This window comes from Schistocerca piceifrons, chromosome 2 (assembly GCF_021461385.2).
Source record: "Schistocerca piceifrons isolate TAMUIC-IGC-003096 chromosome 2, iqSchPice1.1, whole genome shotgun sequence".
In the NCBI taxonomy this organism is placed as follows: domain Eukaryota; kingdom Metazoa; phylum Arthropoda; class Insecta; order Orthoptera; family Acrididae; genus Schistocerca; species Schistocerca piceifrons.
In genome coordinates this window covers 1,115,575,888-1,115,591,639 of record NC_060139.1, presented here as the reverse complement: position 1 = coordinate 1,115,591,639, position 15,752 = coordinate 1,115,575,888, and the positions used below count along the sequence as shown (strand labels likewise).

At 40.2% G+C, this 15,752-nt stretch overlaps 1 pseudogene; it reads right to left on the bottom strand.

Moving 5' to 3' along the window:
- Positions 1-746: 746 nt before the first annotated feature.
- Positions 747-15,752, bottom strand: part of LOC124776173 — a 59,882-nt pseudogene continuing 44,876 nt past the window's right edge.

The window sequence follows — 15,752 nt, the reverse complement described above, 5'->3', positions numbered from 1 at the left end:
TTTTTTTTACCTTCCTTGAAGTTATCTACTGGGCTTTTTCTTTTTTAAAAACATAATGTATAAAGATGTAGCCCAAAATTGTTTAAGTGGTGTAATTTATTTGAAGAGCCAAACCAAACAGTAGCAAGAAAGTAGGCAAAATTCAAATTTCTGCTTCTCCAATACTTCACTATTTCATTGCCAGGATAGGTTGGTGACCATTAAGTACATGTTTTAAACCACTAAATGAACTTGGAAATGAGTTGTCCTAGCTTCAGTATATATTCAGTATATATTCATACTGTGTTTCTATCTAGCCACTGGGTAAGATCTTAGGAAAAGGAGTGAATAGTCCAATTTACTTATCCATTAGACGCAACACACGGTAAATCCTGTAAGAAGGATAACTCTATTGATTATCTTTTCCTATAAACAGGACTATGCTTCCATAGTGTATTTTATTTGGAAACTAAACTAAATTTTAGTAAGAGGGTTATATGTGGCAACATAGAGACAGGGTTTCTGTTATTTACGTAAAAGCATACTAATATCATAATGGTAGTGTTATAAGGTCCTATTAATGTGTGGTCATGACATTTGTTAAATGTCTCACCACATTCCTATTGAAACTATTTACTCTTCTTGTAAATAACACCTATGACAATTTTATACAAATGTCCACTAAGACTTTGCTCGTCAATCAGTACTGTTAAGAAATACTGACTAGCTTTATTTTCAAGAATCTCAAGTTTAAGTTATACGTATTGTTATCCTCCAATAAGAATCATTGGCCGATTCTTCATCTTTGACAGGTTCATTATGCCTGCAATGCAAAAAATTATCTTTTGTATTAACATATGAAATCCAACTTCTTAAATTTAATAAATGCTTATACAAACATAAATGATTAATGGAAAATCTCATATAAGATGTGAAACAAATACTAACAAAGAGATAGAGGGGCTGGCCAGTACTTACCTCAGCTCAGTACAGCCGATAGATACACATAAAACAGAACTGAAAATTTACATTCCTAGCTTTCAGAACTTTGTTCCTTCATCAGGGAGGAGAGAGGGGAAAAAAGGGAAGAAGGGAAAGTGGATTCAGTTACTCACAACCCAGGTTATGAAGCAACAGGGAAAGGGCTAAAGAACAGACTCGCGAAATTACAGACCAATTCCCGTAACATCAGTTTGCTGCAGAATTCATGAACATATTCTGGGTTTGAATCTAATCAGTTTCATAGAGACCAATAAGTTTATGTCCACAAATCAGTACAAAGCATCGCTCATGGGCAACTCAGCATGCCCTTTTGTCATATGACGTCTGTTCAAAAAATTCCAGAACTTAGTCCACAAAATTTTCTATGCTTATCTTTTAGTTACTGTGGATTGTCTCCTTTGAAATACTCTCCTCCACAATTGATACACTGCTCCCAATATCATTTCCACTTCCAGGAGCAGTCTTGACACACCTCTTGCTGGGTTGCATAAACTGCCGTCTGCGAATTTTCTTTTATCTCATCTACCATTGCAAAACTTCATCCTTTTAAACTTTGGAAATAAAAAGAAGTCTGCAGGGGTCATACTATTCTCGCAAGGAACATCTCATTCTCATTTGTGAGATCCAAAAAGTTTTTTTGGTCTTGACTCATGAGCCGTGGAATGAACTTGGCGGCAACACAATGCATTCCAAGATGCTGTGTCATTTCATAACATGATCCAATTGAAATGTTACATTCTTCTACAATCTCTCGGACAGTGAATCTTTGACTGGAACACACAATTTCTTTGACGTTCCTGACACAAGCGTCATCAGGGGACATCTAAGAGCGTCCTGAACAAGGATCATTTTTGACTTTTGTAAAGCCATTTTTAAAACGTGTGAATAATATGTAACACCAAGTATGGCTTAAGCACTCATCGCTATAGGGTCCCTGCATCATTTGGTGTGTCTCTGTAAAGGTTTTCTTGAGTTTCACGCAAAATTTAATGCAGATGCATTGCTCCTCTAACTTTGCCATCACAAAATTCACAAACCCAGATTCCATATTTCTTGATTTCCGAGAAGCATTTGACATAGTGCCTCACTGCAGACTCTTAACAAAGGTACAAGCACATGGAATAGGTTCCCAGACATGTGAGTGGCTCAAAGACTTCTGAAGTAATAGAACCCACTACATTATCCTGACGGTGAGTGTCCATCAGTGACTAGGGTATCATTAGGATCATTCCAGAGATGTGTGATAGGAGCGCTATTACTCATATTTTCTATGTGCATAACTGATCTGATGGACAAAGTGGACAGTAATCTGTGGTTGTTTGCTGATGATGTTGTGGTGTATGGAAGGTGTCATTGTTGAGTGATTTAGGAGGATAAAAGATGATTTGGACAAAGTTCCCAGTTGGTGTGATAAATGACAGCTAACCCTAAATGTTGAAAAATATAAGTTACTGCAGATGAGTTGGAAAAACTAATCCATAATGCCAGAATCCAGCATTAGTAGTGTCATGAATGAAGAAGTCATATTGTTTCAATATCTGGACATAACGTTGCAATGTGATATGAAATGGAACAAACTTGTGAGGGTCATGGTAGGGAAGGCGAATAATCATCTTTCGTTTGTTGGGTGGATTTTACTGCAGTGTGGCTCAGCTGTGATGGACATCACATATAGGATGCTAGTGTGATCTCTTCTTGAGTACAGTTTGAGTGTCTGGGATCCGCAAGGGGTCGAATTAAAGCAGACATTGAGGTAATTCAGAGGCAGGATACTAGATTTGTTAACAGTAGGTTGAAACAACAACATACAAGTATTATGGAGATGTTTCTGGAACTCAAATGGGAATCCCTGGAGGGATTTTGAGGAACACTGTGCTGACTGCAGAACAATTCTGCTTGCACCAACATACATTATGCATAAGGACCACGAAGATAAGAGACAACAAATTAGGACTCATAGAGAGGCATATAGACATTCACTTTTTCCTCACTCGATTGGCAGATGGAACGGGAAAGGAACTGACTACAGTCGAATTAAAATTACTTGATAGTTGGCACTTCAAACGCCAATAAGAGTAGTCAGCGTCACACTTGAACTGTCTGCTGTTGCCAAACTCCACCAAAATTGGCCAGTCACTTCCAATTCCTGGTTCAGCATTCTTTCTTGATGTATTTGTATCCCGAATTATGAGCCCGACACTTTTATTATGTATTTCATGACACGCGATAACTACACCAAAAACAACACACATTAACAATGCTAATGAAAACACACATTTCATTCATAGGTACAGAAAGCTGGCTTAAGCCAGAGATAAATTCTGCCGAAATTTTTACAAAGGTACAGACGGTGTTTAGAAAGGATAGATTGCATGCAACCGGTGGTGGAGTGTTCGTCACTGTTAGTAGTAGTTTATCCTGTAGTGAAGTAGAAGTGGATAGTTCCTGTGAATTATTATGGGTGGAGGTTACACTAAACAACCGAACTAGGTTAATAATTGGCTCCTTTTACCGACCTCCCGACTCAGCAGCATTAGTGGCAGAACAACTGAGAGAAAATTTGGAATACATTTCACATAAATTTTCTCAGCATGTTATAGTCTTAGGTGGAGATTTCAATTTACCAGATATAGACTGGGACACTCAGATGTTTAGGACGGGTGGTAGGGACAGAGCATCGAGTGACATTATACTGAGTGCACTATCCGAAAATTACCTCGAGCAATTAAACAGAGAACCGACTCGTGGAGATAACATCTTGGACCTACTGATAACAAACAGACCCGAACTTTTCGACTCTGTATGTACAGAACAGGGAATCAGTGATCATAAGGCCGTTGCAGCATCCCTGAATATGGAAGTTAATAGGAATATAAAAAAAGGGAGGAAGGTTTATCTGTTTAGCAAGAGTAATAGAAGGCAGATTTCAGACTACCTAACAGATCAAAACGAAAATTTCTGTTCCGACACTGACAATCTTGAGTGTTTATGGAAAAAGTTCAAGGCAATCGTAAAATGCGTTTTAGACAGGTACGTGCCAAGTAAAACTGTGAGGGACGGGAAAAACCCACCGTGGTACAACAACAAAGTTAGGAAACTACTGCGAAAGCAAAGAGAGCTTCACTGCAAGTTTAAACGCAGCCAAAACCTCTCGGACAAACAGAAGCTAAACGATGTCAAAGTTAGCGTAAGGAGGGCTATGCGTGAAGCGTTCAGTGAATTCGAAAGTAAAATTCTATGTACCGACTTGACAGAAAATCGTAGGAAGTTCTGGTCTTATGTTAAATCAGTAAGTGGCTCGAAACAGCATATCCAGACACTCTGGGATGATGATGGCATTGAAACAGAGGATGACACGCGTAAAGCTGAAATACTAAACACCTTTTTCCAAAGCTGTTTCACAGAGGAAGACCGCACTGCAGTTCCTTCTCTAAATCCTCGCACAAACGAAAAAATGGCTGACATCGAAATAAGTGTCCAAGGAATAGAAAAGCAACTGGAATCACTCAATAGAGGAAAGTCCACTGGACCTGACGGGATACCAATTCGATTCTACACAGAGTACGCGAAAGAACTTGCCCCCCTTCTAACAGCCGTGTACCGCAAGTCTCTAGAGGAACGGAAGGTTCCAAATGATTGGAAAAGAGCACAGATAGTCCCAGTCTTCAAGAAGGGTCGTCGAGCAGATGCGCAAAACTATAGACCTATATCTCTTACGTCGATCTCTTGTAGAATTTTAGAACATGTTTTTTGCTCGCGTATCATGTCATTTCTGGAAACCCAGAATCTACTATGTAGGAATCAACATGGATTCCGGAAACAGCGATCGTGTGAGACCCAACTCGCCTTATTTGTTCATGAGACCCAGAAAATATTAGATACAGGCTCCCAGGTAGATGCTATTTTTCTTGACTTCCGGAAGGCGTTCGATACAGTTCCGCACTGTCGCCTGATAAACAAAGTAAGAGCCTACGGAATATCAGACCAGCTGTGTGGCTGGATTGAAGAGTTTTTAGCAAACAGAACACAGCATGTTGTTATCAATGGAGAGACGTCTACAGACGTTAAAGTAACCTCTGGCGTGCCACAGGGGAGTGTTATGGGACCATTGCTTTTCACAATATATATAAATGACTTAGTAGATAGTGTCGGAAGTTCCATGCGGCTTTTCGCGGATGATGCTGTAGTATACAGAGAAGTTGCTGCATTAGAAAATTGTAGCGAAATACAGGAAGATCTGCAGCGGATAGGCACTTGGTGCAGGGAGTGGCAACTGACCCTTAACATAGACAAATGTAATGTATTGCGAATACATAGAAAGAAGGATCCTTTATTGTATGATTATATGATAGCGGAACAAACACTGGTAGCAGTTACTTCTGTAAAATATCTGGGAGTATGCGTACGGAACGATTTGAAGTGGAATGATCATATAAAATTAATTGTTGGTAAGGCGGGTACCAGGTTGAGATTCATTGGGAGAGTGCTTAGAAAATGTAGTCCATCAACAAGGGAGGTGGCTTACAAAACGCTCGTTCGACCTATACTTGAGTATTGCTCATCGGTGTGGGATCCGTACCAGGTCGGGTTGACGGAGGAGATAGAAAAGATCCAAAGAAGAGCGGCGCGTTTCGTCACCGGGTTATTTGGTAACCGTGATAGCGTTACGGAGATGTTTAATAAACTCAAGTGGCAGACTCTGCAAGAGAGGCGCTCTGCATCGCGGTGTAGCTTGCTGTCCAGGTTTCGAGAGGGTGCGTTTCTGGATGAGGTATCGAATATATTGCTTCCCCCTACTTATACCTCCCGAGGAGATCACGAATGTAAAATTAGAGAGATTAGAGCGCGCACGGAGGCTTTCAGACAGTCGTTCTTCCCGCGAACCATACGCGACTGGAACAGGAAAGGGAGGTAATGACAGTGGCACGTAAAGTGCCCTCCGCCACACACCGTTGGGTGGCTTGCGGAGTATCAATGTAGATGTAGATGTAGATGTAGCACTAACCAAACACTACCGAATAACTCAGCACAAGGTGTAATTCAGTATCATACATATAGTTATCATATTCACAGAGATCGTCTTACATTAGATAAGCTTTTCACTACACTGCGTGAAACTGAAATTTTTAAGGTTGCAATTCATAGTTGCAACTGGGTCACTACATTCACATATATAAATACTTCATGCAGTGCTGTGGCATAGCACAATGGTTGGCAGATTAATCTAATGTGTAGCATGTCATAGGTTTGAATCTCATCAATGTAGCAAAATTTTTATTTCTAAATCTAACCAAAAGAAAGTGATTATTATTTTCATTCAATTAATTGGTTTAAATGTATTTTTTTTTATTTTTAATACTTTGCTGCATCATTTTTCATCATTGTTTTGACTGTTCTATTTGGTCTTATTTTTCTTCCTGTCATTATTTCTTCATTTGGAATCTGCCTCAGTCATCTATAATCCACGAACAAGTGCCCACACGGGCTGTTCACTGGTTTCTAACATGTCAGCATGTGCAGCTAGTGTAAGGATAGTTACAGGTAACAAATGACATGGAGAAATTTCAATTTGCTTTCAGCCCTGAAATTGAGTTTTTGTTGTCTTGAGTTTACCCTTAAGGGTTAGCTTTAATTGCCATGAACAAAGCGATCATGATATTAGTACTGCTGCAGACTGTTGACCACAATTTTCTCGGCTGGGTTAGGACACAAGTTTACAGTCAGGGATACAAAACGGGTCGTCTGCCCCAGTTCAGTCACTGGTCACTTTAAATCAATAGTCGACAGAGTATCCAACATTTCTGACATACCTTGCACCATCCACTAGAAAAATTGCTCTGTGTTAAACATTTAACATAATTTGTGAAGTGAGCCGCTTGTTTGTTGTCACCTGTAACCAAACGGTAGCTGGTAGCCAATGTGGCAACATTGTTGCAGCAAGTGATTGATGTCAACTATCAAGTAATTTTATTCAGACTATTGTAGTGAGACAGGGTACCTTCTGCCATGCACCATATGGTGGCTAGTGGAGTATGTATGTAGATGTGGAATCAGTCTTTCCTTCTCATCCCATCTGGAAAGCCTCCCCTGATCTGCAGTTCTGGGTAACTTTCTCAAAATCTACCCTTTTTCCTAGACCTATCCTTCACCCCTCTTCCTTCCACTTCAACCCTTCTGCCTCAAGAATGAGCTACTGGCTCTGAAAGCTCGCCTAATTATAATCTTCTTTTATGTGTGTGTTCTGCCACCACTTAGCGAGTATATTGTTTATCTATCCAATTCAATTATCATGTAATCAAAAGCTGCATTTAACACACCAAGTCTCTTTTACCAATCATTTTTCATATGTCCTACAGAATGTACTGTCTATCCTGTCCTTTTTTGAGATTACTGTTTTGTTGTACTTTTCTACAGGCATCATCTTACTTATTAGGAGTCAGTTCCTTCATGTTGTTGTTGTTGTAGTCTTCAGTCCTGAGACTGGTTTGATGCAGCTCTCCATGCTACTCTATCCTGTGCAAGCTTCTTCATCTCCCAGTACCTACTGCAACCTACATCCTTCTGAATCTGCTTAGTGTATTCATCTCTTGGTCTCCCTCTACGATTTTTACCCTCCACGCTGCCCTCCAATGCTAAATTTGTGATCCCTTGAAGCCTCAAAACATGTCCTACCAACCGATCTCTTCTTCTAGTCAAGTTGTGGAGCTGCATGTACTCGGGAAAAATTATGGCTGTAGTTTCCCCTTGCTTTCAGCCGTTCGCAGTACCAGCACAGCAAGGCCATTTTGGTTAATGTTACAAGGCCAGATCAGTCAATCATCCAGACTGTTGCCCCTGCAACTACTGAAAAGGCTGCTGCCCCTCTTCAGGAAAAACTTGTTTGTCTGGCCTCTCAACAGATACCCCTCCGTTGTGGTTGCACCTACGGTACGGCCATCTGTATCGCTGAGGCACGCAAGCCTCCCCACCAACGGCAAGGTCCATGGTTCGTGGGGGGAGTTCCTTCATAGTCAACAGTTAAGGAATGGGTGGCTGAATTCATATGTGGCATAAGTCTCTGTAAGATGACTCATGAACAACTTCCTAGAATTACAATCAAATATGAAAATGCTGAGAAAGAACACAGTGTGATATTGCAAGATCAGTAATTAAAAAGATGTGCAAAACAGTTGATGCCGTGGCCGTACCAGAAAGTGAGTGGCATGTCTGTTGAAGCCTGACTACAACCTAATGTGAAAAACAATTTGGGACAATCTGACACACAACTGATTCTATGCACCAATCTGTTCCCGTGGATGAGAGATGACTGAAATGAAACAGCAGTTGCACAAAAATAGCCAAGGTGACTTCATCGGAGAGAAAGAGTGGTCATTGTTTTCTAGGATGCAAAAGGGATTTGTATTTTAGATTAGCTTGCAAGACTGAAACAATACCTCACAAATACTATGCAAGTATTCTGACACAACTGGATGAAAAAATATGGAGCCAAGACCCAGGGGGGGAAAAAAAGGTTTATCGTCAGTGAAATGCATATGGTCACAAAGGCACTTTCACAATAGGAAAACTGGGAGTTTCAAGTGTGAAGTCTTCAAATATCTATTCCATTCTCCAATTTTTTCACATTCTGACTTTAGCTTCTTCTTCTTTTCTTTTTGTATGAATGATTCACTTAAGACTACATGCGTCACACCTCAAAACCGTTTTGTGAGTCAACAACTGGATATGTTTTCACTGCTCTGTCTCTTGTAACTCCGTTGGACATGGAGGTAGCAAATGAGGATGTAGGATGTCCATGACATTCTGCTGTGCTGTCAGAGTGACCTGAAGTCATATCCGATGCTGCCCCACACGCCCTCTCCCTATGTCGTTGTCATACTCACTGACAACTGTCATCGTGGGTCTTGCAGAATGTGACTCACTGCTGATCACATGACAGGTGCAGGTGTCAAAGGGTTACAATGTGCTTGGCGTACATTACAGCAATTCTCCCATGGGCTCGTCAGACACGGTCAACCGGAAGCTTGCTGACAAGCACGCTGCCCTTACGTTCCCAAGCAGTCCAACATGGGGCCACTACCACATCTGAATGTCTCACAAATCTGCATATTGCATAATTCAATCAGCCTGGCAAATGGAGACACACAATTAGGCCCCTTCAAATTTTGTTACGTGCTGATAATGCTGACTCACAGAAGTACAGGGCATCTGTGCCCTTCACAGGGATCACTCAACATCTTACACTCTTCACATCTCTTATAGCTCCTACCATTCATGGTAACAATCTGAGACACAAACAAAGCTAATGCAATCTGGTGGCCTTTGTATCCATTTCAGAGAGTTGCGACTCTCATAATTTACCACTGGTATGCACACTCGTGAAACTATGTTGCTTCAGGGAGCTTCCCTTTTTTTTTCTTCAAGCAGTTTAGTTCTTTGAATCCATTTTTCTTGTAGCTCAGAATAATTATTTTATTGTGTAGCAAACTTACAGACTAGCATTCTGGTCTGAGCTGTCAGAGTTGGCGGTCATGTGTGTGTGAGGTGTGCTTGCTTGTGTGAATGAATGGTGTGTATTTCTATTTCTTTTTCTGATGAAGGTTGTGGCCAAAAGCTTATGTGTAAGTGTCTTAACTGTGCCTGTCTGCATTTTAACGTGCCATCTTTATGGTAATTAGCTTCTTCTTCTTTTCCTACACTGCTGATATTCCAACCTGGAGTTTCCATTGTTTGAACTTACGGTCTACTGTTTTACGTTGCAGTGCACTTCTACAAGTGTAATACACAAATGTTGCCTTAGGAAAGAGTCACAACAACATCCATGTCTACCGTTTGCTATTTTTTATGAAATAGCATGTCACACTCGAAATTTAACTTAGCCAATGAAATAAGTTTGAAGATTTATTGTGTGTAAAAGACACGAGGGCCCACTGTGTGGGAAATGTGTGAAGTTCTGTGCAGAGACGGAGTTATCCACAGACGCGGTAAGTCTGGGGAGCTATACGGGTGTTAAAACATCGCCACCTGCTGGGATGAGGGGCCACTTACTCTGTGGTGGCACTGTGCCAGCAACGAACTCAACCCATTGATTAGCACCACAGATGACAATGAGCAACCAGCTGCTTGTCTGTGCAGAGATATAAAATTTATCGATTTTGGACGTCGGGTGACAATCTGTCACATGGAGAACAATGTTTACTCTGGCAATTTTAACACTAATCTAGTGTTCTGCAACATATTAATGTGAAATGTTGTCTATGATGTTGAAGAGTGTAAGTTAAACTGATATCTGAGAATTTGTTGTTTTTGTGGCATTATCTGGAAAATGGCCTCTCTTGCAGCTCCAAGCATAAATGTCAAGTGAAGAAGAATAATTAGCACAGCACACTGGAACCAAGTAGGGATCCGGTTTACTGCTCGGCCACTAAATTAGCATATTGTGTGTACACCAGAAGAGACGCTGTACACACTTGCATATACTACACACACAAGTACAAGCATCGATCAAGCTACTGTGAAACTGCACTCTGTGTGACTCATCACTACATCAGAATACTGTAAATGTGGTGATTCCAATTTCTTAAGGTCTCTTCCTGTTTGTTTTCATCAGTTGGATCTTATTTTTCAAGTATGTGGGAATCCAATGAGCTGCCTGTTTGGATACATTCTTTCTGTATGTCCCACAAGTTGGATTCTTTGGAGACACATTGTAACAAGAGTTTTTAGGATTTTGCCTGGAGATTTCACACTGGGTTCTGTGTGATGTATTCCATCTTTTATTCTTGGACCTAAGATTTTTACTACAATTTTACATTCTTGCTGTTTTCATGTCTTGTGTTGGACAAAGAGTCTCTCTCATGCATAAAGAAATTCTAATTTGATCACTGTTGTACAATGTTAGATTTTAGAGTTCCAGGAAAAATACTTTTAGTTAAGTGAGAGACAGTTTGTATTTTCTGAAGTCTGGATTCTATGGCCTTCTTTTCATTATGATGTTCAGTGGTCTTTTTCACCTAACTATTTAAACTCTTTAACACCGAATACTATGTCATTGCCTATATAAGTTCACCCAGTGCCATTTTGGTATCAGCCAAGAATTTTTTCTCCATATGAAATTAGTAGTCTAATTTTCCTAGCTTGCTCCCTTAATATTTCAAATTGCTTTAGCACATCAGTGATGTTTTTGTCAATTAGTATTATGTCATCGGTGTAGGTTACACAATATAATTCTATCTTTAAGTTTACGTTCTAGTCAGTGTAATAGTGCACCTGCTCTTCTCCATTATCATACAATTTTCTTAGGGGTATAGTTGAATAGCAATGTGATATGCCATCCCATTTTCATATTCTTATGTCTGTCTTAAATTACACTGCTTGAAAAAAAGTGAGACACTCAGAAGGTGGGGAGAAAACAAATTGAAACATAGCGAATTTAGAGCGTATGTAATGTTATTTCAGTCATAACAGAACAGAGTCAAATTTACACAGAACTTATCAGTTTGAGCCCACTTATCAATACAGCAATGCACCCTGTCTGGTCTGGACAGTGCGGGAGGATGTCGTAAAGCTGCTGCATACCCTCCTCAGAAAGGTGATCCACAACTGTTGTAACTGGACATTGCAATCGTGGATACAGGCAGTGGGATGGAGTTGACGTCCATGTTGGTCCCATAATGTTCTATCGGGGACAGATATGGGGATTTTGCTGGCCACAGGAGTATATCAACATCACGCAGACAATTTAAAGAGACACATACTACATGTGGACAAGCACTGGCCTGTTGAAAAATAGCACCACAATACTATTACACACTGCTGTACCATCAGAGTTCCCTCGGCCATTACAAGCCGTGACCTGAAGTCATACCCAATGGCTCCCCACACCATGGGACTGCTTTCTGACCCCCCCCCCCCCCCCCCCCCAAAATGACGATAGTCATTTGGAGCAGTGCAGGACTGGGAGACTCATTAGTGAACATAATGTGACGCCATTCATTAGCAGTCCGTACTTCTCGATCGTGGCACCACTTCACATGCAGTCATTTGCTTGGGTGTTAATGGCAGCCTATGCACAGGACGGCAATTCCATAGTCTGGCTGCTCCTAGCTGTATGACACAGCATGTTGCAAGGAGTCTATTACAGTGAACTCCTGTTTATCCGAAATTATCGGGACGGTGGCCGGTTCCAATAACGAAAATTTCAGATAAATCAAAGTCCCCCTTTTTTCACATGTGAACACTCCAAATTGCATCAATATTGCGAAATACAATCGTAAAACGTGCGTAGGGTATGTAAAACGTTACTGATACGGTTGCAAATAACCCTGCACTTTTTTACTGAAAAAATTGTGTTGACATGTTAAAAAGGCACCAAACTATGATTGAAAACTCAAAGTTTTTAAATGTTGTATAACAAAGCTCGTTTATTTTGCATTCTTACAGAAAAAATCTCCCTTATTTGGCAGTAGGAAAAACAGGAGTTTTAATTTTATTACCTACTCTTTTGAATAAAAAATAAACTACTGAACAAAATTATGAAACAAATCTAGAGATAACTCAAAGGAACGAAAAGTCTGTTTAGAGGAACTTTCAAGAAAAGTAAAAAAAAAAAACATTTTAAGTTATGGACATAGAAGTTCTAGGATGCTTCATTAGAGTTTATTTTTTGGTAACGAAGTCACAAATGTCTTTTTTTTTTGTTTTTTTGCTTGAGAAACTATTTTTGCAACAATACATCTCCAACGTTGAAATCAAACTATTTCAGGATAAATCGTCTCCTCCTATTGGCTGATGTACTCCAGGGCAGTTTGGATCACTTCGTAACAGAATGTGTGAGGAATATTTTTCTCTGATTCATCATCAGAAACATAGTCTTCTGACACTTTATGATCGGTCACAATTTGGACGATTTCATCCTCAGGCACATGAAAAAATGCCATTTTCCATCCACTCTTCAATGTCTTCGAAGTGTGTGTCTTTACAACCAGCTTCTCCAGTAAATTCACCAAAATTATGTCAGCTTGAGTTTCGGTGTTGCCTCCTCCTTCCCACCACTTAGGTTGCCTTACGATCTAAGAGTTCTTTCCAAGACCTAACAAGAGGAAGTGGAGGAATTAGACTCCAAGCTTCAGCAATCAATGAATGACACTTAAAACATCGATTTTTTAAGAACTTCCACAAAATCATCTGCAGCATCAATCACACCTATTAAGTATTCCAGCATCTTGCGTCTGTAATGTTTTTCCATCGCCTCAAGAATACCTTGGTCCATCGGTTGACATAGAGATGTGACATTTTGTGGGAGAAATACAACTTTGATATCCCCATCTTGCAGATCACCTGGGTGATAAGGAGCATTGTCCACAAGAAGTAGCGCTTTTCAAGGCAGTCCATTTCCTGCCATGTAATTTACTACAGCTGGAACAAACTCTGCCTGGAACCACTCTCTGATGATGGCACTGTTCATACGTGCCTTAAGACTGATTCGTGTACCTCAGTGGCAAAGCTGGTTGGTTGGTGTCTAAATGCTCTTGGTGTTTTGGATTTGCCAATTAAAGTAAGACACAGTTTATGATTGCCAGTGGCATTACTGCAAGCGAGGACAGTATATCTTTCTTTGATATTTTTGTATCCGGAAGCCATTTCTTCTTCTTTAGAGGCAAGGGTTTTCGTAGGCAGCATTTTGTAATTCAACCCAGTTGCATCACATTTGTAAAGTTGATTGCCAGTATAACATCCTTTGTCAATGATTGCGTGCAGTTTCTTCTTAAAATCAGCATAGCAGCTTCATCCCCAGATAATGATTTGGCACTGATGGCAATTTCATGAATGCCATGCCGCTTCTTGAAACGATCCTGCCGGCCATTATTTCCAAGGAATTCTTGCTTCTTTCCTTCAATCAGCTCATCAGCTCATTTTGACAAAGTAGAGGACCTGAAACTGACACACCTTTGGCTCTTATTTATTCGTGCCACAAAAATAATGCCTCTTCTAACTGAGGATGTGCACCTTTTCTCACTGTTTTTCAAGATTTCACTGCACTGCCCAATGCTTGGATGGAACAAAATTTTTCAATTCCTGATCGATTTGTCTCCCGATCAGTAATTGTACTCCTACTCTGCAGCAGCTTTTGTGGGTGGCTCACCAGCATCAATTCTCTGCAAAGTGTGAAGCTCTTTTTCCAACAAGATCACATTCGTTTTATGTTTCGTGCCCGTAGTCACGTTCAGTGTTCTTTTTACAGACACTCGACTGAGTCCTTTATGGTTTTTGGCCCCTTTTATCTCTGGACACTTTAAGGCACATAGTGGGAGCACAAAACCTCAAATCAGAAACACACAGATGCACAACTTGACAACACTCGAGATGCACTAGACAAACTTTTGACTTTTGAAACCAGGCTGTGGCAGCCATCAAATGAAAGCATTCGATACATCTATGCCATTTCCTCTGTTCTACTCAAGCCCACGTGGCAACACAACAGGGTGTTGTACGTTCACTGTTAAACACTCAGCTTTGATGTACTGACAACAAGTGGAAAGTGTTAGGCGGCGCACTCTAATTGTCAGTTTCGACAGGACTACGTTGCGCTGCATAGAACAATACTGTATGTACTGTACTTACAAGGAGTTCCAATAGATGGCAGTGGCATGAAACCATGCAATACGAATAAGAAACACACTAGAGCTTCAACCAACACACGCACGAATTGACAATACTTGGACTTTTGACACGCACCAGTGCACTGATTAGCAGTAGATTGCCAAAAAAACACCAGCAAATGCTTGGCTCCAGGTGCACGCAAATTGAAACTTGTCAAGTGTCAATCTAGCTAGCCAAAAGTGTAGCTGCACGAGAGTTTACTGTACTTGTTCTCAGATGGCAGTCACAGACGTGAACAGGTTACAATGTACTCAGTACACTACACAGTGATGCTCCCTTGTAGTGGTCTGATGTAGTCAACTGGAACACTGATTATGAGTATGCCCTTACTTTCCAACATCAGGCCACTGTCATATCCAAATACTCAAAAAATACAAATGTTGCAAGGTTTAACCAGGCGGCCAAATGGACATCCACAATGAGGTTTCTTTCAAACTCTCATCAGATAATGCTGTCTACACCAATATGCAGCACCTTCATATCCTCCAGAGTGATATTCAACATCTGACGCTATTCACATCCCTTATATACCACACGATGCTTGCTAAACAGCAATAAAAACAAAGAACACTAATGAATAATGAAGGAAAAGACAGCCTGTTACTTACCATAAAGAAGATACCTTAGGCTGCAGATGGGCAGAATTAAAAGACACTTACATAAAGCTTTCAGCCACAGCCTTCATCAGTAAGTAGTAATCTGTCTTTTCCAACATTGTTGATATTCCTACTGGAGTTTCCATTGTTTCAAGGACACTGATGCTTTTCTGTGAGTGTTTCCTTTATGATGTTTTCTGCATTTTAGCTTTTTTTAAAAAAAGAAAAAAAAAGAAAGAAAGAAAGAAAAAAAAAAGATTTGTTGCTGGAAAACTTCTGAAGTCCAATAAAGGAGTTACAACAGCCATATATGGTTATCTGGTGGACCTTGCAGAACCAAATTCTAGGGCTGAAATGTACTGTTGACCAATGGGCATTAATCAGAATGAATACTAAATAAAAAATTAAATCCAATTTTACACAAAAAACACAGGTTCTATCACTGTTGTTTTTCATTCTATTTCGCTCTTATGTTTGCTATGACTTGTTAAGCAGAAATTTTCTTTCTATCTATAG